The sequence below is a fragment of the Lepidochelys kempii genome, chromosome 6 (assembly GCF_965140265.1).
Source record: "Lepidochelys kempii isolate rLepKem1 chromosome 6, rLepKem1.hap2, whole genome shotgun sequence".
Taxonomy (NCBI): Eukaryota; Metazoa; Chordata; order Testudines; family Cheloniidae; genus Lepidochelys; species Lepidochelys kempii.
This window is the reverse complement of record NC_133261.1, coordinates 26,135,398-26,162,244: the sequence shown is the minus strand read 5'-3', so window position 1 is coordinate 26,162,244 and position 26,847 is coordinate 26,135,398. Positions and strand designations below refer to the sequence as shown.

Genomic DNA, 26,847 nt, shown 5'->3' with positions numbered 1-26,847 from the left:
CATCCCCTCCCCTATAAAAGTTGGCAAATAATACTATCCCTATTTCGCTCATCGGGAAACTGAGGCAGAGGACTAAATGGCATGTCCAATCCGACACAGGTAGGCACTTGCAGAACCTGGCACAGAATGCAGGCGGTTCCTGGCTCACAGTCCTATGCTCATGCCATGACTCTCAGATGACTGAACGTCTAATCCACAATCTCAACTACAACTGACTTCAGTGGGCCTTGGATGGGCCCATTGTGCTAGGTATTGTACATACACATAGTAGGAGAGAAAAATACACATTTTGCAGCAGGTGAGGTGAGACACAGAAAGGGCAAAGGATTTGCCCAGTGTTACACAAGAAGTCTATGGCAGACCCAGGAACTGACCACTTCTGGAGACCCAGTCCAGTGTCTTAATCACAAGACCATCCTTTCTCTCAATCCTCGACCCATCCAAAACATGGCTACTTGGAGGACTTGTCTTCAATGCAGAGTTAACTGTAGTTATAAATTGAGTGTGGCCCCCAACTTGAGTCCTGATCATACACACAAACCTCAACTCAAATGTGATGGTGCTTTTAAATTGAGTTGGTTGGCCCCTTGGGAGTACAAGCTGCAGCTCAAGTCAGCATAACTCATCAAAACCCTGTGCTGCTAATACAATCACTCTGTGTTGCTCGAGAGTTATATTGCAGCGTGACCACTCTCACTCCAGATCGGCTAACCGAAGAGGAGTTAATGAACCCACAGCCAGGGGTGAAAGTGGGCCAGTACAGCGTACCGGTAAGAACCTGCACCGGCCTGTATGCAGCCCACAGTAAAGCACTGCTGAACGGCACTTTAATGTCCCTGCCCCTTTTGCCTCCCCCGTTGTTAGCCCTTCTGGTAGGGTCCATACAGGCAGGGCTGCCGAGGGGGTGGGGGGAAGGGACAGCACCGTTAAACGCTGCCGTGGCAAAGGACCAGGCAGCGCTTTACCGTCCCTGCCCCTTTTGCTCCCCCACCCCGGCCGCCAACGGGCGAGGAAGGGGGTGGAAGGGAGCAGCTGCCCCGAGGCCGGCGATTTAAAAGGGCCCGGGGCTCCAGACGCTGCTGCCGTGGGCTCTTTAAATCGCCACTGGAGCCCTGGTCGGCGTGGGCCAGGTGGCCTGGAAGGGCTGGCTGAGGGATGCTGACCCCCCCAGCCCCGCCCCTTCTGCCCAAGGCCCCGCCCTTTCCGGGGACTGGAGCCAGCCCCGACCCCATACCAGTAAGTGTCCGGAGTTACTTTCACCCCTGCCCACAGTGAGTGTTTGTGGTGAGTGTAGCTAACTCTAGTTAACTCTGCCGTGAAGAGATAGCCTAAGGCAGGCAGTGTGCAGGCAAAACCAGGCAATATATATATAGGTGCAAGACCAGTTTTCAAAAGTCCACCAGGGCAGGATTAGCCAACCATCCAAAAGAAGGATGAACTCTAGCTAGACTACCCCCCCCCCCCCAATACTGTAACTGGTTGCCCTGCAGCCATCATCTTCACAATCAAAACACACTGCAATGCTGTGCCACAGCATCAAACTCCTAGTAACCTGACAATCCCCCAGGAACTTCTTCCCACACAGCTTTATTTCTTGGTGTCCCTTAACTTGCTGAGTATGTTCTTCCACCAACCATTAAGCATAGAACTTCTCCTCCTGACAGACAGGTAGAGCTTTCTGCATGGCACTTTGGAAACTGTAGTTCTCAAGCCTTAGTGAGGAGGTCATGTCTCCCAGACAGAAACCAGTGACACTCTCAGCCTCTCTCACATTGGAAGAAAAGGTACATGTGTCTCTGGGATAGTCCCTTTCTGATTCTTTCAAGGTGTTTATTCTTCTCTGCAGAATCAGAAGCCACTTGATAGATCCACTTCCACACCTGTGATCTCAGGAAATATCAATTTCATAGCTGGGGTGCGGGGAGATATATTAGCAGGCTGCAATGGAATCAGTGACATTCCGAGAGAGAGAGAGACACACACAAACACATTGTTTGCGTGTAAGTATACATGTGGTACTGCAATTCTCATAGAACTCTCCTATGAACCAAGCTTCAGTGACACACATTGCTTGGTGGTGATAACTCCTAGACATCATCTTCCCATCACCACCACTAAGCAGGAAGCAATCCATGACAACAGAAATCTGCAGTATGCAGTTTTATTCTACAGCAATCTCATAAAAATGCAGCTATTGTACTACTGTGAAGAAGCCGGTTCACTGACCCCTTCCACAAAGAACCAATGTCCTTCATTTCACAAGATACCTGTTGGTATTTGGAGGGGTCTCATCAAGTTCTTGGCCTGACAAGGTTGCATTTAAGGAAAAAATACCCCCTAAGACTCATTCATATTTAGGAAGATTTCTCTGAAATCAATTCCCCCTTCTGTCTTCAAGTCAGCACCTCGGAGAAAGGAGCTGCCCAAATACGGCGTGGCTTGCCACAGTGATAGTGACGTACCGCTACTGGAATACAAAATCCCACTAATGCTCCATGGCAGGTCAACCTATCTGCATTCATTCCACCCACTCTCCAAGGTCAGATCAGACCAGGGAGGGAGGGTGGGATGCCACAGTCAGTAACCAAATTGCCAGCCCTTCTGATGACTGCCTAATGAACCTGAACACGTACCCACCTGTCCATGGCAGAGTCCATCACTAACATCATAATTTATTCCCCATTCTATGTTTTAGCTGGGGAGATGGGCAGGAGGTGAAAGGGATTTTCTACTCATGGACAACTCTTGAATCACAATGCTATATGAATAGTAATAGCTCTAGCTAATAATACTGCAAACATGAGTCCTGCTTCTGCTAGCACTGTGGGGGACGCCACTGCTGTAAAATACATCCACAGAGCAGCGGGGCTCTTCTATGGGGCATTATTGTGTCCTCTTGCCTCCACAGTGCAAACATCCCCTTGCACTTTGACACACAGATGGCTCAGAATGAGGGTCTGGCACACCCTCAGGTGAGGAGATAAATGGAGAGAACAGAGGTTGGAGGAATGCAGAGGACATGCACCTGACTGGTCAGAGGGCACACTCCACCGGGCAGAAGAAAAAAGTACTACAACCTGATGGACCGTTAATAGGAGGGGAAGGCAAGATCAAAGATTCAGACACCTCAAACATCCACAGCAAATGAGATGAGAAAATAACTGTACCGTCGGCTCACAAGGTCATGCGGAGCATCCCCAGAGCTTGGCACTGGGCACCTTGGCACTGGGCACTCACCTAACTTTTCTTTGCAATTCTATAGCTCCAATGCCAGCACTGTGCATACACACACCTGCACAAAAGCACAATGACCTTTCCATACATACATTTCTCAGGGCTGAGTCCCCAACACTAGGCATAAAAAAAGCCCCCCAACTTCTCGGCACGTTCCCAGAGCTCAGTCACTGGCATTCAACACACCAGCTCTCCAGAGCTGAGAGACTGACACACCAACCACAAAGGTTACCAGGGGGTGGAAAGAGAGACAAGGCATTTCATGAGAAGTGTGATCACCGCACTGGCTACAGAACTGAACAGCTGGCCTTATCTTTCTTTACAGTCCTCCCTTTAGGGGCTCCCATGACCGTGAAGGATGATACACCTTGCAGTTGACAAGCCCTGTGTTATCTAATCACAGGGGAGATTCACTGCTTTGGAAAAAACCCTGTTGTGGCAGCTCTGGCCGCACATCCAGCATGAATGAGTGATGGATTGCAGCACTCACCCAAGGTACTGTTTGGTTACTATTCCAAAAGTGTGAGCAGACGGGGGCATGAAGAGGCAGAGATTTATGACGATATCACTTGGAGGAAAGAATTCAGTTATATTACTAGCTGGTCTTCTTGAAACAGGCGAAAATAAGACATTAAAGCAACAATTCACTTGCTACTCCACCGTTTTATGCTCGGCTTTAACCTGGCTTGTGCCACCTTCAGCAGTTTTGGTGCAGGCCTAAGGAGCGTCCCATGTTTATTTTTGCAGGAAAATGCATAATAACCTTCTGGTATCTGAATTCTGAGGGGGGAATTTGGGTTTATCTACATTCGGACTCCAAATCTGTGGTGAACGCCAGGCTCGATACACTACACAGTATTTCAACACAATGAATGACGATCTGGTGCAGGATCACACTGCTGCCTCAGCAGTCCATTTCTGCAAGGCAGCACTGCCCACTGGTTAGAGCAGGGGGGCTGGGAATTAATACTTTCAGGCTCCATTCCAGAGTTTGCCACCAACTTGGTTTGTGAGGGTAGGCAAGTCACAAGATCTCTCTGTCCCTTACCTTCTCCATCTGCAAAATGGGGACAATAAAACTTACCTGCCTTTGCAGAGCACTTTGCAATCATCTGATGAAAGATGCTTTATGAGTGCAAAATATTATATTTTTATTATTGTCTGTATCAGGACCCCTATGTAATGGAAGGCTGTGTGTGCTAGGAAGCTACAGAGAATGACACAATCTCTGTCCAGCAGCCTAAATATAGCTTACCCTTGGAACTGTTTCAGCAGAGTCCTACCCCTCCTCCACTCCATGGCGTCACAGAGCTGCAATGTACCATATTCAATTCTCAACTTACCACTGCAGTAATGAGCGGCTCCCCCAGACCCCACTCTCCCACTCCCACAATGATTGAATGTGGGTGAGACATAGCATGTAGCTCTGAATAGTGGTTCTATTGATGCATGGATTAGAAGGGACTAGTAGCAATCCACATAGTTAGCAAAGAGCAATAAACCAAAACGGAACCGGCCTTAAATAGGGCACAACTTTACCTTCTTCTCCTAACCTTTGCCAGCTACTGGCATCACTTTTGCACATCACTGCTCTAGCAAAACTCATGTATCACTGCCCAGCTCTGAGCCGGCAAGGACAGGGCAAGGAAGAGCCCTGTCGGGGGGAGGGTCTGCTTTAATATGGATGCAATTACCAGAGAGCAGGCCAAGCCTAGAATAGTCTGTCCAGAGAGGCTTAGGGAGTCTGTAGTAAATGAAGAACACAAATAACCACACAAACACTGGGTTCCATGTGAGGCTCCCAGACACAACCTGGGTGCCCTCACCTTGCAGAGGACTATGCCTGTGCAGCACCCCAAATCCTCCAAGCTGGGGAGAGGGGTTACAAAAGTCTGTGCAAGGCCAATAGAGCTTCATTGCTGACTTGTGACCTTGCAGGTGCTAATTACTGGTTTTTAAGATCTATGCAGGAAGCTGATTAGCTGTCAGGATGCTCCTGTAACTCGGCTAATAATGGAGACCAGCACGAGGGCCATGTAACCCTTAGCAGGAGTAATGTAACACCTTCACTTGCCCCCCTCCATCTCTACTTCACCCCCCCAGAGGGGCTCGCATCCCTCTGGGTTTAAGCCCATCTCATCTGACTAGTTCTTGGCAATGAGAGGCACTGCCCTCTCTCATCTCTTGACTCACAGGACACCGTGCGCGAATGTAGCTATGAGGCCGGGACAGGAGCCAGCAGGAACCAGGGGTGGGATCCGTCCAAACAGTACAGAGGAATTGCTTTTCATTCACATTCATCTGCCCGGTATTTGTGATTGTACCACCTGCCCGGAAAGTGGAGCTGCATGCGTTTGTTAAATGGGCTGGATGATTGTCTAGTGTTACGAGATGGTAGCTTCTCTGCAAGCTCTTCCGAAACGCTACACGGTCACCTTTAGCAGCTATACTTCCCCATGAATTGCAGCTGACAGCCCTTCACTTAGAATGCTGGGGAAGGGGGGAAGGCAATTCTCCTCTCTTGCAGTAGAAGTGGACCAAATCATGCCACAAAAGTGAGCCCCTATTCTTTTCTCCACTGATACCAGTGGGTCCTATATCATGTAAAATGCAGACCTGAGACAGCAGCAAGAGAGAGAGAGGGGGAATAAAGCCATGGTAGGATGGTAGGCTACAGGTTGCCCTACTTCCCTTAACCATCGTTAACTTGGGGTGTTTGGAGTTTTGCCTGAAATTTTCTTTCGTGTTGACCCTGCTTTACTTTAAAGGCAATTAAACAGTTATCAGTGCCCCGCATCGCCCCTGAGTAACTGGTGATGGATACAAGCCAGGAAGATCAAATCCATATCTGAACTTTCCCAGAGTTCGGGGATGTTCAGCTGTGTGGTGAACTTCAAAGGATTAAGAATTCTGGTTCAGCATCCAAGCATTTTGGATGCTGACCTGAAGCTCTTTGGGCTAGAAATCTTGCAGTAACAAGGGGCCAGATCCTCCACTGCCTTGCACCTGTTGGTGTTATTGACACCTGTGCAATGAGAGCACAGAGTGGGTGTAAAATGCTGTCAAATCAAAGTGGTGGGGTTTTACACCCCCTTTGCAGAGGTGTCAATGATTTCATGTGGTGCCAGGCACTGGAATGGTACCAGGCATGGTTCCAAGCCTTCTAGAAAGCCCTCATTCTGGGCACACTGGAAAGAACACGAGAACAGCCACCCTCCTGGCATGTTGTTATTTCTGCTTCCATCCCAAGTGGAAATAAGCATGGTTTGGGACTGAGGAGAGTTTGTGAAAATAGGCTACACTCAAGACTAGGACAAAATGATGGGCCTAGTAAAGGCTAGTCTAGTGCTCCTGTTTCCCACAATACAAGGATAAATTACAGGACACTAAAAATTAAAAGAAGAAACACACTTAACATGGAAAAAAGTGAGTGTTTTTATACAACATGTAGTTGGCCTGTGGGACTCACTGCTGCAGGATATTATTGAGACAAATTGATTCTGGTGACCTTACTCATGCTGAGCAGTATCATACTACACAAGCAGTCCCAAGGATTTCAATGGGAGCACTTGAGCAATAAGGTACTTCTCAAAGGGAGCAGAGGTGGCAGAATCTGGCCTTAAATGATTAATCATTTACACACCTTACCCCGAAGGCCTGACTTGGCCTGGGCTATCACCCATGCAAACTCCTATCAACTTAATGGCAGTTTGTCTGAATAAGGACTATGTAGAAACTGATTAAAGATCTCAAGATCTGGCTTATTTATGAAGATTAATTCATGCAGTTACATATTAGCAACTAACCTCATGCTTCAGTGTATATAGGGCCAGATCCAAAGTTAACTGTGGTCAATGGAAACACTTCCATTAACTGTTATGGGTTCTGGATCAGACCCATAATGACCATTAGCTGATGTCTAAAAGAAATCTACTTGCCCCCGTTATACAGTTTTGCACAGTCAGGAGGAGACTAACTGGGGTTTCATGCTTTCCTCAAAGCACCTGAAGTTTAAAACCGATTCTGTAAACAACAAGATAATTAAGTAAAAATAAAAATTGGCACTGGCAATCCCTAAAAGAAAGTGCTGGACAGAAGTACGTGAAATATTTGCAACAAAAACTGAAATCAGTAGAAATCTGAGGTTTTTTTCATTTTGCTGCAAAGTCACAGTAAGCCCATTCTATCACGTACCAAATAATAAATAATAATCATATTGCCACGCTTGCCAATTTTTCACTTAAATGAAAATAAGCCCATTTCCAAGGGGGGAAAAAAAGGAATGCATGTGCAAAGGTGGGCTTGATATTTGAACTAAAAATGAGCATGTGTGAGAGGGTTCTGTAAACCTCGCACCAGGCAGGAAGCGGTTAAGGAGTTGCTCTGGGCTGGAGTGGCCCTGCCCTGCTGCGTCTGAAAGTCATGTCAAGAATGGAGGACGAGTTCAAGAGGGGGTACACTTAGCTCAGTAGCAGGCAGCTCTGGGAGAAGAGCAGAGCAGAGCGCGGAGTTTCCCAGTTGCCATGGAGAGGCCTGGCAGAGAGCAGAGCCTGCTCCCTTTCCTAAAAGAAGGCCCAAGTCCCCTGAGGCAAAGGTCCCTCTCCTGGTGAGCCAGCAGACTTTGAGACAGACTGTGGCCTGTCCAAGGCCTCTCTGAAGAAAGAGAGGCCAGTAGCTCGCCTGGGACTGTATATTTTTTTTGTTCTTTTATTTTCCTGATCCTAAGTTGTCTGTTTGCTCCCCAGGAGCCCAGAAGGGCTGAGGATCCAGAGGGACTTGGCTGAAGGGCTGAGACTCCATCCCTTTCAGAGTGCTATTTAGGGTCCTCACTTGAGCAACCAGACCCAAAGTGAGTACACAACCCTGTCAAGTACCCAGGAGGTTGCTGCTGAAGGACCAGACCTCTGACAGCATGACAGAAATCTGAAGGATGTGAAATCAGCGAAAATGGAAACATCAAGAATCCTCACGTGAAACAATCTTATCGGTTTCAGCACAGCTCCAAAACTTTAAGAGGAGATCCACTGGTTTGTTCTCATAGGGTGAGTCCAAAGTTCTTAAGGGAACAGGTCTGGTTTGGGGTTGGTTCTTAGTTCATCTAATCTGGCTCATGGTAGCCCCTGCTCAGAACTGCTGTGTTACACCAGGAAGTTCAACACACGTGGTGCTCCATCACAAGCCAGACAGTAAACATGTTCTCTCATGGCATTTAGACTTATTTGCACAGTATGTCTCTTTAAATAGCATCAGGCTTTCATGCATGTGACACTGATGGGAGCTGACAACAAGTGGATTTATTCATTCAGTACATGGGATTATCTGCTGCCCAATGGTACATGGCAAAGTGGCGGACGTGCAACTCCCTGAAAACACTCAGCAGAATTAGCCCCTCTATGCCAGAAGCCAGCTATCCCCTCTGTGCATCCTGTTGTTACCGGTGATCACCACGTCACAATTACCATCAATAAGGAGTTCAGAACAAAGGACACAAATCCAAGTGACACTGTTGAGGACGACTGACCCAATATGTGACCTGTCTTTCTCTTCCCACCTTATCATTTTTAAGTGCTGTTTTCTTCTTTTGCCCCAAAGCAAAATGTTCCACTGCTATTTTACTGAGGAGGAAAAAAACCCACCTGCAGCAGCCCAGCCACCAAGAACAACCCTGCAATGGCAAACCAGAGTCTGCATGGTCCAACACTCACCAGCTACCCTAGTCACCATCAAACTAAGATGTAGGAACCCAGCACTCACAACCTCACAGCCACTACCAAACCAAAGGTCACTTCACCAGGTGCCTGAGTTCCACATTCGTCTGCCATCCAGGGCTCATGAGCAATCCTTTAAGCAAGCCCAGCAGTCACTGTCCTGGGCCAGATCAGGTATTTATGTGCTCGGCAGCCCAACATGTGCAGCAAGCATGACAGCTCCAGTGCAGGAATGCACAGAGAGGAGTAACTTGGGAGCTCATATTCCTAGCTTATGTTAGCAGATGCTGATCTTTCCGTTGGCTGTCAGACAAGCACTTTCAGTGTGATGATGTGCAGAGGCGTGGGGTGGGAAGGAAAGGCCCAGCAGATGCACTGAGTAGAAAGGGATTGTGCACACAAAATATGAATGGAAAGTTTGATTTAAAGCATATCAGTTGATGAGTACTTGTCACAAGAGCTGAGATGGAGATGCACAGACATTAAGGATTTTCGAAAGGACAGCTGCAAACACATGGAGAGTGTGCCTGACACCACAGGCAGGGTCTGAGAAGAGAGGGGAAGACAGGAAGCTCCTAATTCTGGAGGCAGGATATGGGGTAGCAGGGAGGAGACAAGCTCCTAGCAACCTGGGCAGAATTGGGGGTAAGAAGCAAAGCTCCCAAAAACCCAAGGCAGGATCTTGAGGTGAGTGGAGGGCTTCTGATGGCCTTGCTAAGGATACCATAGGGAAAGGGAGCCACTGATGGCATAAAGACGGGTTGGGAGAATGAAGAGATGCTCACAGTGCGGTGGGATGGATCCCTTTGGGGGTAGCATTCACTGTCAGTGCAAGGAGGAGGAAGAGGAAGGACAAAGAGGGAGAGAGGCAGAAAGTGATTTTTAGAAAAGCCTGAAGAAACTGACTCTTTAGCACCACCTATTTGTCCAATCTAGTCTCTTATTGTGTCACTCTCCCTCCCCACTTCTTCTGCTCCACCAATCACGTCAGCATTGTTCATCTAAGTCAGTTTCTCCAACAAACGTATCCATGCTTTCTCCCTTGCAGCCTCCCTGAACTAATTGATAGGGTGGTGACGAAGTGGGAATTTTGGTCATATGTTCATGATGTTTATGCATGCCTCAGTTTCCCTCTGTGCTTTGTGTGGCTCTGCATGGAGTGTAAAGGGTTGAAAAGCTGCTCTTGGGGCAGAGCGAGGCACATAAGGTGTTATGTCACATAACTGTCCGGGGAGGCATGAAAGCGTCCGTTAAAGGACTGGTTGAAACTGACTGATATCAGTGGAAGATCTGGAAAGATAATGGAAACCCCAGTGGACAGGACATTTACACCTAGTAACCAATGGCCAAAAGGAAGGAGATTTTCCCCCACCTCTCTGCAGGGAAGCAGAGCAAAGACCCCAGCTGGAGAACAAAGGAGAAAGGTGTCACGTGGCTAGGTTAAGAGCTGCCTTTGGAGAGAGACAGACACACACCTGGGATGAAGGACAGAAGAGAGAGAGACAGATAGAATCAATATGAATCAGGTGACTAATGTTTTAAAAAGGCTGCCTGGGGTCGCTGGAAATGCTGAGAGCATTGTGTGCTGAAGGAACGCAGTACAAGGCTCCCACAGGATTCATTGCAGGGAGCCATGGAGGGAGACAGGTTCGCTGGCGCCTGAAGACCCAGTTTTGCTGTCTTGGGGCCAACCCCTGTGGAACTGCATGTGTTCTTGGGGCCTGGCACACTAACGGGGTCACTCCCAAGGGATTGGTTACAGGCTGGGGCACACCTTCACATCTCTCCCTAAAAGCCATTTCTGGTGCTTATAAGAAACCAGCCAGTTAATGATGACTCCAGGGGAAGCCAAGATAGTTGGAACCTTGGGCCAGATCATCTGCTGATGTAGACTGATCAACACCAGTGGAGGATCCCTTAATCCAATGATAGCAATAATTTGAAAACATGGCAAATACAGGCGTAAAATGAGTATGTATTCAACTGCATCCTTCCACCCCTACTTTGTTTCTGCCTCTTGTCTTCTTAGCCCTGGTCTACACTGGGTGGGAGGATCGATCTAAGTTACACAACTTCAGCTACGTGAATAACGTAGCTGAAGTCGACGTACTTAGATCGACTTACCGTGGTGTCTCCACGGCAGTGAGTCGACTGATGCCACTCCCCTGTCGACTCTGCCTGCACCTCTCGCGGCGCTGGAGTACGGGAGTTGATGGGAGAGCACTCGGGGGTCGATTTATCGCGTCTAGACTAGATGCAATAAATCAATCGCCGCTGGATCGATCGCTGCCCGCCAATCTGGCGGGTAGTGAAGACATACACTTAGATTGTAAGTTTTTTGTATGTTCCTTTATAGCACCTAGCACAATGGGGCTCTGATCTCCATGCAGCCTCTGGCTGTTACTATAATAGAAATAATAACAACAACAACAACATATAGCAATTTTTAAAAAGGAATGAGAGCCTTGGATATATCAGCCCCCCACGTCCATTTCATACTAGTGAATACACTTGGGAGATGCAGCCAGGTGACTGGACACTCAGTTTCTCAGTGCTCTAAGCAGGACTATCCTTTGAGATGCCTTAGGCCGGCACTGACAGAAGCAGACACAGATACAACTCACAGCTTTCTCCTTTATTTCCCTTTTTTAAAACTGTGCTGTTGAAGCAGTACTGCAGCTTTCAGGGGGACATTGGTGGCAACGCTGCCGGACAAACAGCACCACAGACCCTTAAGCAGGGTCTGTGAAATGGCCAAGGGCAGGGCATGCCCAAAGCTCGTATCTGCACTTCTCTCTCTGCAATGAACAGGGACCCCAGAAGGGAGACCTGGCAGCCACTGACAGAGGAACCAGATGCTGAAGTTGTGCCAGCCTGTGGAGGCAGCACTTCTGTCTTCAATGAGGCCCGACTGTACCTTCTAACCCTGCCCTTTTTCCAGAGTGAAGTTGCAACAGTGGATCAGGCTGCAGTTCATAAGTGTAACCCGTAAAGGTATGTCTACACTGCAGCGGGGAGCGTGCCTCGCATCCTGGGTAGACAGACATGTGCTATCTCTGCTTGAGGTATAATAGCAGCAAAGCCGGGGGATAGCATGGGTGGTGGCTCATGCTTTGCCACCCAAGTATGTACCCTGGGGATCCGGGGGGGTTTGTCCTCAGGCAGCTACCCCAAGCTGCAACCTGTGCAGTGCTGCTATTTTTAGCTTGCTAGTTTGAGCAGAACTAGCGTGTCTGTCTACCTGTGCTGGGAAGCATGTTCTCAGCTGCAGGGTAGACATACTCTTAACGTAACCCCTCCCTAACCTATATTAGCACTCCCGAGTCCAACTTGGCAAAGGCACCCATCCCAGGAGCAAGTTATTCCAACCCAGGATGTTGAAACCAGTTTGTTTTATTCATAAAGTGAGTGCTCCAAGCACAGACTGTGTTTGAGGAATACACTGTGCAGACACCGCTCCTTGTTACAGCAGTCTCCTGTGTAATGCATTCTCTGTTCTCTCTTGCACTGCCTTTGCAATACAGGGAAAAGGATAAACTAGGGACAGATTCCATTCCAACCCCTAGAAATCTCTCAGGGATGAATTTGGCTCCCAGACATAAATACCCCTTAACTTTATTGAGAGGAGGGAGATTTGGGATCTGAACCTAGATTCTAACAGTGCAGAAGGGCTGGAGTCCCCACAGCTGGGGCCAGATTTTTCAAAAGAGCTCAGTATTTTGGGTGCATATTGGGTGCTGATCCCTTTTGAAACATTTGGTCTCAGCTGTGGATGCTGAGCATTTGAAAATCTGGCCCCATACCTATAATTATACTGGGATGAACTACTATAATGGGATAACCTCCCCCCCCCCCCGCCCTCAGTTCTGAACACTCCCAACCCCTGTTTTCACACATTTGGATCCTTGGGGTTAAAATCCAGATCTAAATTTTGAAGTGCAGGCCCAGTTCTGCAATAAACCCTTCTTTAAGTGACCTTGTTGCGGGAGATTGGATGGCTCAGGTGATTAGCAACCAGCTTTGAATGATTTTGCTTCTAGGCCACTTGTTTGAATCTAGCTAAGGATAATAGTATCCAAAAGCCATTACTATCAGCTGTTTCGTGACTCACTGTGAGATGAGTTCCATGGTCTCAGTCCAATTCCCAGGTGAGAGGAGTCCACATTATAGAAACCACCAGTCCAATCACAACAACCAGGTACCCTTGCCGGCCGGCCCAGGAGAGGTGCAAGCATTTGGATACTGTGGTGACGGGCAACACAGAAAATCAACAGAGGCCAAAGACTGAATTGGCTTGGAAACGGAACCACCCACTCAGCCCTCAAAGTGGTCCCTAACAGCTAACGTATGTTGTCTGGATGGTTGCCTGGGGGAAGCCTATGCTGCTGTTGAGGATAAATAAGGCTTCAGTTCCAGGATGGTCAATCCAGCAACCTTGAGCAGCACCAGATTTCATTTAGCAAACAAACAGAAATGGCCTGTTTTTGCTATTGTTCCTCAGGCGTTTCCTTCCCAGAACCACAATGCCCGCTGGGAGAAACAGGGGCAGCACAACAAGACAACACCCCATTGGAACGCAATCTTCCTGCAGCCACACATTGTAGCTCTTCCTTGGCAAACTAATCTCCGCTGGTTGGCAGCTCAGCGGACACTGCAGGACTCACCCCTCTCTGTCTATTAGCGCTCAGTGCTGAGGAATGGTGTGAGCTTTGAAGCGAAGGACCCCAGCACCAGTTCTGGATGCAAATACATTCTCTAAGACCCTTGCAACATCTGCTGCCCCCATCCAATATTAGGGACACAAGAAGCAGCAGCAATGCCTCAGGGCAGCCTACATGTTTTCCATTGGCTCTCACTGTGCCACAAGAGCTGCTAAACATGACCCAGCAAGGGAAGGTACAGAGAGAGAAAGAGAGGCAAAATAGCATATCGCTCCATCAGTCTCAAAGACATCTGTTCTCACCTGCTGCATCTCTCCAGGTTCACCCCACAACAAAGGGCATTACCACAGACCTCCAGCCCCCCTCAGTGAAGACAACATTGTCCTCTGCCTCGTGCAAGCAGCAGTAGCAGCAGCAAATTAGCCCACTGCTGCCATCACCATCCAAGATCTCTCCTGGCAGGGAGCTGAGTGATCAAAGGCAGCAATGAAGGATCATTTTGTTTCTGGGTTATTTTGACTCTGCTGTTTCTCAAGTGCATCCTTCCCCTCCTGCCTCACTCCCGGAGACGCCAGTGACATGCCACAGTCACTCGATATTAACAAGAGTTTCCAGAAGCTAGGGTATCCCCATAAATGGGAGCTTCTCAAAGTGGCATTGCGGAGAGCGGCTGTTGTGTGTTTGGGGATAGAGAAAATAGCCCTGTGATGTTTAGGGCATGTCAAACAGCTCCTGCTCTGTATCACCCTGACTCTCCTTCTCCTCTCTCTGGAAGCAAGCTCCTAATGCCCTTGAGCATGTCCTGGAGGAAGGGTCAATGAGATGCAGCAAGTGAAAGAGGTTTAGTGGCTCCAGCCAAATTAATGCTACCCGAAGACCTCTACCTTCTTCCCTACTCCACACACAATACCGCACAGAGGCGGACAGCTATAAAAAAACATTTGATGCATTTCTGATGTAGCAAATTTCTCAGTCCTCCTTCCCAGTGACATTCACATGACAGACAACGCTTTTCACATAACTGTGCCAGTGAAACCCTACAAGGCTTTGTTGAGATAAGCTGGGCAGGGGCCCAAGAGGGCAGGATGAGGCACAGGGGGGCAGATGTGAATTTCCAACCCCCCAAATGTTGACATGTCTCTCAGAGCATTCCCCCTGTTTTACTATCAGTGAGTAGGAAGTATAATCATTGCTACTTTCACTGGGAGGTCGGTAATATGACGTTCAGTGGCCAATTGATGACATTGGTATATGAGTGAATTTGCACAAAGCACAGAGCATGAAAAACACCAGCACTTAACAGAAGCACCGCATGAAGCTTGTCATCTTGCTCCCAAACCCTCTTTAAATGGAAAATGAGGCAAACACCTGTATGCGACTGTGGTCACTAGGCACAAACAACAGAGCACATCATATCTGAGTGTTCCCTTCGTTCTTTCGTCACGGGCCTGAAGGACATTCACCAGCTCACTGCTACGGCAATGTGCTGGCTATCAAACCTAGATATAAATTTGTAGTCATTGCTACCTACCCAAGCCATACGGACGAAGAAGAAGTAGAAGTGAGTAGGAGGCTTGGTAGCAGGGCTGCACTGAGGAAACAGGAGAAAAATATCCTTCCTGCTTCAATAGAAAATACATAACTAGCAATGGCATGAAATCATATATATTAGAAATGGGAATGACCTACAGGGTCTTCTAGCCAATCCCCTGGGGGAAGAATGCAGGATGGAACCATCCTATATTTGTCCAGTCTGGGTGGGATTTTTAAAGGCACTCAGTGGCATTGGCCTGACTCTGCTCTCATGGAAGTCAGTGGGAAGTTTACTACTATCTTCAATGAGGACCGAGCTAGTCCAACTCTGAATGATTTTGAAAATCACCACACTTTAGTTTTAAACATCTCAAGTGATGGGGCTTCAACCACACTCGCTAGCTAGCAGGCTGGAGCTTCACAGAGGCTTCTAGGCATCTTTGGACATTTACTTTGCAGATCCAGTTCACGCCAGACTCACTAGGCAATTTTCTGTCTTTCTGAGATCCTTCATAAATGGGAGACCATCCCTGTGTCTTAGCAGAGACCTCCTTACCTTCATCAGAGCAAACCAATGCTGAAAAGGGACCACAAAGAACTTACTGCATGATCTTCTCCAGCCCAGACACACTGACTGCTAGCACTGAAGTATGGGTAAATTTCTCTCTTGAGCTATCCATGACTGTTGCAAAACAGGCTACAGGCACATCACAGATAGATGGCTGCAACAGAAAGACCCCAACCAAAATGCCATAAGCCAAAGAAGGACAGAGGGATGAAGGCATTAGGAATGTTTTGTCCCATTTTCTTTACTCTTCTATGTTCAGCTGGGAATACTGCATGCTCAGAATGGCATACGTACCCTTATGTGTCATTGTTTACCTGTGTTTGCACCAGATGCCTCCTATCTGCCCCTGCACAACACACCCTGTTACAAAGGGCTCAGAATCATTTGTCCCCCGAAGGACAGAGAGCGCAGGATGCAGCCTTTTGTGTCCCAGAGAATTAGTCACTGATGAAGATAGCGTTCACTACTCAGAGGCCACATGGAAGGAGAGAGGAGAAAAGTTATAATGACAAACAAACTAGTTTATCTCCAGTCTCTGACAACTGCAGGCCTTAAGTAGACTCACAGCTCTCTGAGCTATTACTGAAGGGAGCTGAATCTGCATTAGAAAAGGAGAAGAAAATAAGAAGGATGCTGCTAGCTGTCACTATCTCCATCATCCCAACACATGCCAGGATTCTTTGGCAGATGCACAGATATCTGCCACCTTTCCACAATACTTCCCACAATCCTTGATGCTCATCAAATACTTACAAGTTACATTTGCAGAATTCAGGATTAGTTTGCAAATAATTTGCTCACCAAACCAGAGGTTACACTTGACACAAACATTATCTGAAATGGATAGCTAGACTAGCTCTATCCCCCAGTACTTCTCAGCCCCTTCAGCCAGCATTCACATCTATCAGCTGAGGAGTACCTTGCTCCTGGATGCTTGGAATACCTGCAGCACGGAGCTGCGAGTCAGGGGAGCTGCGCACAGCAATAAAATCTCATCAGGGTTTCAGCATCAAAAGGCAGAGGATGCTGTACATGTTGTCTTCTGTCTCAACAGAAAAGAAAACTAATTATATCTCTTCATACGAGACACAATTAGCTGCTCTCTCCAGTGGAGAAAGCCCTTCTCTGAATGAGAAGCTTTTACTGTCTCCCACACAAGCAGGGAACAGGCGAAAAATCTGCTGAGGTTTGAAACCATGCTGGGAAAACCCAGCAGCCTCTTTAGATGGGAGGAGGCAGTGTCCACGCTGCTAGGCTTATGTGCAGAAACCTAACGCAGACATATGCATTGCGAAGGAAAGTAACTCAGAGCTGTTGGCTCCGTTCCCTACAGTCTTCTGCATGTGTGGGCACAAACAACCTAGTGACACTCAGGGGAAGGCTGATCACTCTGCCATCATATTTATGCATGATGTCAGAGTGTTATGTTACACGGCTGCAAAATACGGCTTTGCATGGGGTGCTGGGTTGTTTGGTTTTTTTAGGAGTGCCACCAGCCCACTTATCCCCTCCCCTCCCATGCGCGGAGAGCTGCACCACCACAGTTGTACCTCACCCTGCAATCCTTGCTCTCAGGATTAGAAGCCCAAAGTCTTGTTTCCAAAGACTTAGGGCTATTTGTAACCCACGTAAGCCAGGGTGCAAGATTTGGCCTTTGTGGTTTGTTGCCAGTCTCAGCAGAACAATAGAAAGGGATCCTTCCCTTTGGTAGCACCATAGTGGCTGTACTTTGCCAGGCTGAGGGAAGCTGGCCTGTATTTAGGATTTGTGCAAATGCTTCCTATAGCGGATTTGGAAGGTTTCACAGAAGTTTGCCCTAAATCCACATGGTGTTCGGTTTGCTCCAAGAGATTTAGTGACATTGACAAGTTCCTCCTGTTTCCAGTGGGTCTCTGTTTGTTGCTGCTCAGTCGATGAGAAACTGTGATGAGGTTAGGAGAGTGTTTGTAGCATTTAATGGGAGCTGAAGTGATTTCCTCCGGGTTTGGGTTGTGCTATTCTGTCCTGGGCAGAAGATTTGGGGAATTATTCTGGAGGTTTGTCGTTTCCTCAGATTGAACTCTATTGGCCTGCTATGTTCAAAATAGGTTAATTTTACACATCCATATTAGTGGCCTAATTTTTTCATTCAAGGCCTGATTCTGATATCCTTATTCACATTGGTAATATCTTATTCCACTTGAAGGCACCCCCATGGTATAAAGTTCTAGTCAACCTAAGTACAGGTGGCAAAACTGGCCCTTACTAGGTGGTTTAATTCTATTCTAGAATGGTCTAGAAGATGTAGGACTTTGTCAGACTGGGTTTCCTTGTCTTAGAATTCTAAGTCAGCAGTGTTGGTTTCTACGTTAACCCTTTCCGGCCGCTGCTCCTTTCTTTCTGAAGCTAAGGTGATTCTTTGGTGCTAAGGCCTATTTCTAACGTTTACCTCAGGCTGATGACATTACTAACGGGTAGAAAACATTGTATTTCAATGAAGCATTCATTAGCCTCTGCCATTTGTTGTACAGTCTAGGGGCTGCTTGCAGTGACAGGACAGGTGAGTGATCTGAGAGGAAGAGGGGGAACATTTTACATAGTAACTTTTAGTAGATCTGTTTAAAGGAAGAGAAACAGATCTATTTTAGAGTATTCTTGGTGTGCAGCTGATAAATGGGTTTAATCCTTTCTTCTGGCACTTATGTACCCCAACCATCTGCTAGACGCAGTTCTTTCATGAGCCTGCTAAGTTCTTTGATCCCTTAGCTGGTGAGTGATCAAGGTGAAGTTGGGGTACAGTTAAAGTCCCGGCGAGATGAGACTACAGTCCACCAGTTTGGGTCTTGACAACTTAGCTGCAAAAGTTAGAAAAAGCTTCATTTGGGACATATACAATTACACCTTTAATGAAGATCTCTCCCACACACTTAAGGGAGTTCTTCCTTCCTTCAGTTGCTCTCAAGCCTCCTTCCAGAATTGTCTGATAGTACCTTTGTGAATGAGAATTGGCATCTCCCCCTTTACTGCCTTTGGATTCAGTATGAGAGGAGTAGAAAATGTGTCACACTCAGCTCCTTTTGTACCTTGCATTTCTGTGGTTCCAAGTGCATTTCTTGGAGCATGCCAATAGAACGGTGCATGTTTTTCAAAAGGTCAAATATTTCCCCCCTTTTTACTGGATTACTGACTCCTCTGACACTTAGGCCTATGATAATCAGTTGTCCTGTCACTGAGTTTTTTTTAGGCCAAGATTTTCAAAATGACTAATTCTTTTGGGTACCTCAATTTGTGGGTGATCAACTGGAGACCCATTAACGAACCTCAGAGAGCATGCAGAACTTTCTGAAAATCAGGCCCTTTTAAGATGTCCCAGATTGGCTATCCAAATAATCCGTCACTTCTGAAAACCTCGTCCCTAACAAAACATGTTCTGTCAATTTCCCTTTGGCCGAATCAGATCTTTCTTGCCCTGTTAGCAAATGGTGAAAGCGTTGAGAGTACTTTGCTTTGGCTTTTGCATGTTTGTACTTCTTGCTTAGTCTTGTGTCACTTTATCAAGATATTTCCTGAGTGGATAAAACTTTTTGGTCTCCTCTATATCTTTTGGGTCAGGGATTTTACCCTGTATGCCTAGTACAATTTATTTCTGATGTAAGCTTGGCCTGTGTATGAAATAACCCCTGTTTCCCTTTCTTTATATTTCTGTCCTTCCCAGGTGATAATGCAACTCTTTTTTTTTTTGTCCTTTCTTGCTGATTCCTGGTGTTCACTTCAAGGAAACAAGGTAAACTAGTGAACTTGTCAGGCCGAACATGTCAGGCCAACATTGACAGTGTCCTATCAAGCTCCTCGTGTGTAGGGCCCTACCAAATTCACGGCCATGAAAAATGCATCACAGACCATGAAATCTGGTCTTTTGGGTGCTTTTACTCTATACTATATAGATTTCAGGGGGGGGACGGACCAGAGTTTCTCAAATTGGGGGTCCTGACCCGAAAGGGAGTTCCAGTAGGGTCACAAGGTTATTTTAGGGGGTTGCGGTTTTGCCACCCTTACTTTTGCGCTGCCTTCAGAGCTGGGTGGCCAGAGAGCGACGGCTGTTGGCCTGGCGCCCGGCTCTGAAGGCAGCGCCCCGCCAGCAGCAGTACAGAAATAAGGGTAGCAGTACTGCAACCCCCCATACAACAACCTTGCGGACCCCCCCACACACACACGAGACTTCTTTTTGTGTCAGGACCCCTACAATTACAACACCCTGAAATTTCAGATTTAATTAGCTGAAATCATGCAGTTTATGATTTTTAAAATCCTACGACCATGAAATTGACCAAAATGGACCATGAATTTGGTAGGGCCCTACTCACGTGTCACCATGGAGTTGTGGGGAACTTGAAGTATTTCTCAAAAGCATCATGTGCATAGTAGCCATCCCTCTTTGTGTTGCTGACCTGTGAGTGGATGTTTCCAGTTTTACAGTTGAAGCGGGGATATTTGCTACCATTAGCCAGTCTGTAGTCTAGGGTCTCTGCTATTAAGAGCCCATTTATAGTCCCTTTTAAGGATATACATGGTCCCAAAACATAGGAGAGCTGGTAGTAGTAGATAGTACTAACTGCCATTGCTGGGATAGAGTGTTCCTTTAGTTTTGAAATAGAACAAAAATAAACAAAAAGAAAAAACAAAAATGAACATTAAAAAGCATTAAAACATTAAAAAGCAGCATGTTGGGTAAGTATGGCTAAATATAAAAAGCATCCTGCTAGAGGACTGGGAGAGAGGAGGTGAGAGGAGGAATGAGATGGATGTTATGAAGCATGGCTGTCCACTGCTTGCCTGAAATCAAAATTTCATCTTACCCATCTCACGGTAGGTTTGTGATGTTCTCATATCAAGCCCCTGGTTTGGCAGTCGTATCGATGTCTGCCTTTGGAAATCAAGTGGTGAAAGACTGCTCTCCTTTTGATCTTGATTTCTATCCACCCCTTTTGTTGCATTCTCCTTCTACTATGACATTTCTCCCACTCTCTTTGAGACCTAAGTCAGAATTTGAACCCAAGATTTGAGAGGCAACATGCGAAGGTAAGAACCTACAGCTATCTCAGGAGTAAATGAGTGAGTCTGCGTCTCAGACTCTGAACTCCCGTGCGTTGCATTTTTGGGCTAGCCCCAGTTATCCTCTCATACTTATTTATTCAACCAAAAAGGTTTTCAAGTGACCTAGGGGGATGGCACCTGTGGGTGAATGTGTGCTCACCATATGGGTCCTTCACATTATGACTCCTGGGGGCAGTTCAGTCCCCCTCCAAAGATGCCCCTGCTAGAAGGCTGCTGCTCTCTGCCTCGCGGCTGTCCCCATAAAACCTTCCCTTTTCAGAGCATACCAGGGACCTAGGAGCTCCAACACACTGGGTAGCACAGCAGTCGTTTAACAGCTCCAGTGCTGTCTAATACTGTCTACCATACACCATACTGGGGACTAAATGAAAATCCAGTTCCGCTGCACGTATCCGGTACACGTCTACAAATGGCCTCATTTTAAAATAAGACTGCTCGGTTTTGCAGCCCTGAAGCTGAGCCAGCGGAACGCAGCCATCAGGGGGTTAAAATGGGATTCACATTTGATTGTTAACCAAGGTTGGAGAATTCCCCTGTCTCCTCCACCCTCCCCTGTGGCTCCCTGCATTTTCTTTAGAGTTGCTTTTTTCATCTCCAAACCCACCCAATGCCAAGGGGTCAAGCCAGGCTGCTCAACTCCTTTGTTCAACGGAGCAGTGTGGGGGCGCGAGATAAGTCTTCGCAGGAGCCACCAGCACAGCTACGACAATTAAGACATCAGCACCATTAAGAACTGCTGCCTTCTGTGCAGTCAGCTTCTCTAAGCCGCCCCCACTCCCCTGCTGTACCGGAGCAGCCCATCTCTCCCTGGGGATTTCCACAGCTAGTTCTGCATCAGGGCTCATGCTCCTTTCCTCACAAACAGCCTGTCCGCTCATTAATCATTTGAGATGTGGTGGCTACTGCAGCCGCTGCCACTAAACACTGAAGATGTTGTTTCTTCAAGGCTGCACGAAGCTTTTCTCCCTCCTCTGATGCCTTTAAAGGCAAATTCCCTTCTTTTGTGCCACAGCACAAAGAGACAGAGGTGCTGACCTTTCCAGGACACCCGTGATTCCCACTGGATTGCAACTCGTACAGACTCTGGGCCGGATGCTCAGTTACATTGAGACCCCTTTAAAACACTTAGGCTCGGACAGCATTAAGAGGCTTTATACCATGCTGAAATGCCCCACCTGAGAAGGTCTCCCTGTACAAAAGGCCTCCCTGATTGGTGCAGAGCTGGTGTAGGGTCTCTGCGATGACCCTGTGCCTAACTCCCAGCACAGGGTATGGCTCAAGAACACGACAGGGACATGCTGGGGAGTGTGGGTGGGATGTACAGCACCATAATTATTCTCTCTCTCCCCCAGGGTATGGGGCCCCGGGAAGCAGAAGATAGAACGACCTCACGGCTACTCTACCCTATCTTACACTGGGGACCAGGCAGCTCCTTCATGGCCTCAGCATGTTCAGAGTGTCTTAAAGCTGAAGCCACATTTTCCCCTATCGTTTGCACTGGAAGGGAGTAACTAAGAATCATTCCTGCTATTATTAAGCTTCTACAGCAAATGTAAATGCTTTGCAATCTACAGGATACAGTACCAATGGGGATTCTTCGCTCAGCAGCGGATTAGAATATGCGTTCCTGGAGAGGGACCAGTGAGCAAGAGGTGGCTGCCATCCATCCCAAAAATATAAGGTATATTTCCAATCTTTGCCTAGTCATTAGGATAATTAAGGAGCCCCACATTTATTTTTGGATGTCAATATACAGCACCCCCACACAGTGATGCTGCATCACCAAGCACGGACACAGTAGAAATCAGAAAAGTTTCTGACATCTCCATGCAGTATCACAATGTGCTTATTTTGTCTGATAGGACAAATATACACAGATGGGGACCTAGAGAGAAACCGAGGGTACTGATTGAGAATGGGGCTGCTTCCCAAAGATGCTAAAGTAAACTCTGATACATTATGGTGGCTATTCTTACCTTAACACACACATTACATCCATCCAAACACGCACCTATTAGTGGTAACCTTCAGTCACATGAGGTTTTTTGCTAGATACTGAGCTATATAAAGAGCCAAGCATGAGCCAGCCCTTTCAAGAAGGATCACCCATGTTTTGTTTCTTTCCTTCATCCCTTCCAACCACCTTTCTTTTCATTCAGTACATGCAGTCACTTCACAGCAGTGGTATTATCATGTGGCCATAGATCCCAGGCCCAGATCAGAACAAGTGAGTGGGTAGCTTGTTTTGGAAAGCACTAGCATTAAACTTCTCCCGGTTGGGTATTGCTGTCAATCCCTGTAAAGCAACCTGCATATGCTGGTGTAATTCAGAACAGGTTCTTGAAAGGCACACACCTCCACCCTTTCTATAAAAAATGTTCTCTGAACTGAAATAGTTGAGACTTTCCTGCTTTAGAAGCTGAACACTGAATCAAAACAAAAGAACCTGTAGCCAAATTTTCTCCTTATAAGGAAGAATATTTGTTAAAGACTCAATCACAGTATTAAGTGATTTCACCATTGAAAAACACCTAAATGCTTTCAGTAATGCATTCATTTTTAATTGGCGTTTCTACCTATCTCCACCATTTTTAGATTTCCCCTTGCCGGGGAAGCCTCTCAAGATGCTGAGAACGCTCCACATGGATCCCCTAGGAATATGTTTCCCTTTCAAAAGATGTCCTGTGGGTGGCAGCAGAAGTTAAGACCTATGTTTTCAGAAGTGCTGACTGTTTTTGGGTGCCCAACTTGAAACACCGTGGGGCCAGAATTTCAAGTGCTCCGCACTCACACCTGAGGTCAGATTTTCAGAAGAGCACAGCACTCAATGTGCACCAAATGTATTGAACACTTTTAAAAATCTGGCCCCAGTTGTGGGTACTGACACCTTCTGAAAACTCTGCCCCCAAGGCCTGATTTTCAGAGGTGCTGAGCACCTGCAGCTCCCATTGACTGCTACTGGGGTTGTGGGTGCTCAGCACCTTAAAAAAACAAAAAACAAAACAACCTCAGACACTAGGTATCTCCAGAGAACACCCGGAAACAAAGCCACCCAAAATAAATGGACACAGCTTAAATTTTTGGTGTAACTATAAATGAATAGATTCTGCTGAAATTAGATAAATGTGCCTTAGATCTGGAGCCCTTTGCACTAGAGTTGTGGGGATGCACATTTGTATCTCTAGCTCTGAATCCACCATTATGATTTTGGTTCTGGGTCAGATTCAAAACAGGAAAAGCACTTGTTTCCAGTTCTGGTTCATATGCAGCTGAAATCTTACAATACCAGCAAATCCCAAACCTAAGTCTCACTTCTGCCTCAGACTTGAACCCAGTCAAGATCCACATCCAAGCATGACCCCCTGGGCCCATCTTTAGTTAAAATTAGAGCTGTGCAAAACTTGGAAGTTTCTGTTTGCAGGGTTAAATGTGAACCTCTTGTCTGGTTTTGAATAAACCCAACAACTCAAAGTGAAACTTACTTCGAATGATCAAATTTTGCCAGGTTTTGGGTAGGAACCATGGAAGCCAAATGCATTTTGAATTGTCTCCAGTTCAAACAACAAATCTCTCTGGGTGGTCTCAAAACTTGGTACAGGGTCACAATCCCTGAGAAACTTTTGTGAAGCCTTTCCTGAGTTTTGGCTTGCTTTATAAGAGGTGCGCACAGATCTAGTTAAAACAACATGAGCAGAAAGGAAAGCCTTGTGATTAAGGTGTTGAACTATGACTAGGTGCTGTGCTGGACTAGGACTCAGGAGACCTGGGTTCAAATCCTACTCTACTAATAGCTTTTTTGTTGTTGTTGTTGTTGTTGTTACCACCTTGGACAAGTCACTTAATTTCTTGGTGTCTTAGTTCCCCACCTGTAAAATGGAGAAAAATTATACATCCTTTCTTCCACCCATTATCTATATTGTCTGTTTAGACTGTAAGCTCTTGGGGGCAGACACGATCCCTTAAATTGTGTATGTACAGTGCCTAGCACAAAGGGGCATTGAGGCAATAGTGTAATACAAGCAATAATAGTCTTCAGTCCACAACCCACAGAGAATGTAGGCCCAAAGTAGCACATTCAAAGTACACTATCCAGGCAGGGGTATTTGACCAAACACTTTTGTGGTGGATTTCTTTGTCACTGGTTTCCTGTTCCACACTCATGGGCAGGCAGGGGACAAAGAATCCCCAGGAGTCAACATGCTACCCACTCATAACAGGGAAGCAGCCGTGGTGCGACATCAATGCCATCACAGGGAAAGACAGTGCAGTGCGATTTGGGGATGATGACAGGTCACAGAGAAGATGGGCTTCTAATAAAAGTGAAGGCCTCATTTTGAAAAGCAGGGAGCTTTTACATGATCACAGAGAGAGTTTAAACGATTCAAGATGCATGGAAATTTAAAGGTAAGTAACATTGTGGGTCTCCTCAGCCACGACATGCCATAGGAGTAAGGAATGAGGGTTTATTTTTAACAGTATCTAAAACAAGACCTTTGTTTGTTTGTCATTTTTCATTCCATACAATGCTCTGGATAGATGCTTCCCTTTACTAGATATTTTGGATTGTTTCTTCTTGAAGCGGGAACTGCGAGTGCTGTGCTAAGTAGATCAAAAGGTTAGCTTAGTTTTCAGCTGCAGTTTCCCCAAGTGCCTCCTTGTCCTCTGCTGAACTACTGTTTTGTAACATCTTGGAGGTGGAGCAGGCTCCTTGGGGAATTGCCGTACCTATCCATCTGCCTCCCATCACAACAGTGCTCAGAGACAGCGGTTATTGTTCCACCAGCAGAGGGACAAGTGGCACACTCAATAAAGCCGTGCTAACCAAGGTCTTCAGACCTCTCCACACCAGTCCCAACCTTGCCCCTAAACCATCAACCTTAACGATGATTTTCACTCTGTGCCACAGGTCTTTCGGGGAGCACGAACACACCTTGCTATACATTAACAGGCCACTTTGGAACTGCTTCAGAACGTGTACTAATGTAGGTGTAGCAGCGGGTGTAAAGCAGCCACAGCCCAGTGGTCTGAGAAGAAAGATCTGCCAGTATGTACAGCTTAATGGATAGTGTGTCAGGAAGCGGGAGAGCATAACTAAGCAGCAGAAAGGAGGCCAACTGGGGAAACAGCACAGTGCAAGTGCTGAGCTCTGTAATCTGCAATAAGGGTGAGTCAGTCTCTGAACATTTATGCTTCTGTCTTGGTTAGGGTAGGAGGCAATTCAGCTCGTCAGGTAAATCATGGTTTTTAGACATTAATATGAATAAGTGTATCTAGGATCTTTGAGTTCAGGATTGTTTAACCCACTATAGAGGGAAGGGGCAGCTGTGAACCTCAGATCCACATCAAGGTTTGGATTCCAAACTCCCCCAAAGTTTGGGATGGGGGAGGGATTAGTTCAGATCCAACTGTAATTATAACACAGATCTCTGTATTCAGAGTATTTTTTACAGAGCCCTTCTTTGTAGTATCTAAGCACTGAACGGAAGGGACTGGAGGGCTGAAGGGACTGGTAATGGGATAGAGAGTCTTACAGCAGTCTGAATTACCAGCCCAAAACCAGGCTAGGTTGGTAGTGACCAAAAGTCGTTACTATTTGCTGGCTTTTTGGTGGCCCATGTTTAATGAGTTAGGTGCCCTCAGTGCAGTTCCTAACGGAGAAGGTTTGAATAGGAGATGGAAACGAATGTACCCTTACAGGTGGTCCCTGCAGATCAGTATTGTGGCACGTTAGTAGGGTAGCTTGCCCTGCCGTGCCTGTTCTGTAGCTGAACAGGGATGGATACGTGGAGGGTCTGTCAACCCGGCAGCTTTCACCTCACCAAGTTCAAACTTGAAATAATTTGAAAATGGTGGTAGGGAGGAATCTTCCAGTTGAACAATACCATGGAGAGAAAATACTCCATATATCTTGCTTTTTAATCACCACAAAGGATTTGGGGTTTCCATTCCAGATCAAGGGCCTGATTAAAAGTCCACTGAAGTCAATTGGAAAAATGCCCATTGGCTTCAGTAGGCTTTAGATCAGGCCTTAACAGACCCAGTGTGACTC

The 26,847-nt window shown here is 46.8% G+C and overlaps 1 protein-coding gene across 11 annotated transcripts in view; it reads right to left on the bottom strand.

Moving 5' to 3' along the window:
• Positions 1-26,847, bottom strand: part of BRSK2 (BR serine/threonine kinase 2) — a 485,481-nt gene that overhangs the window by 195,923 nt on the left and 262,711 nt on the right. The gene's annotated exons all lie outside the window — the stretch shown is intronic.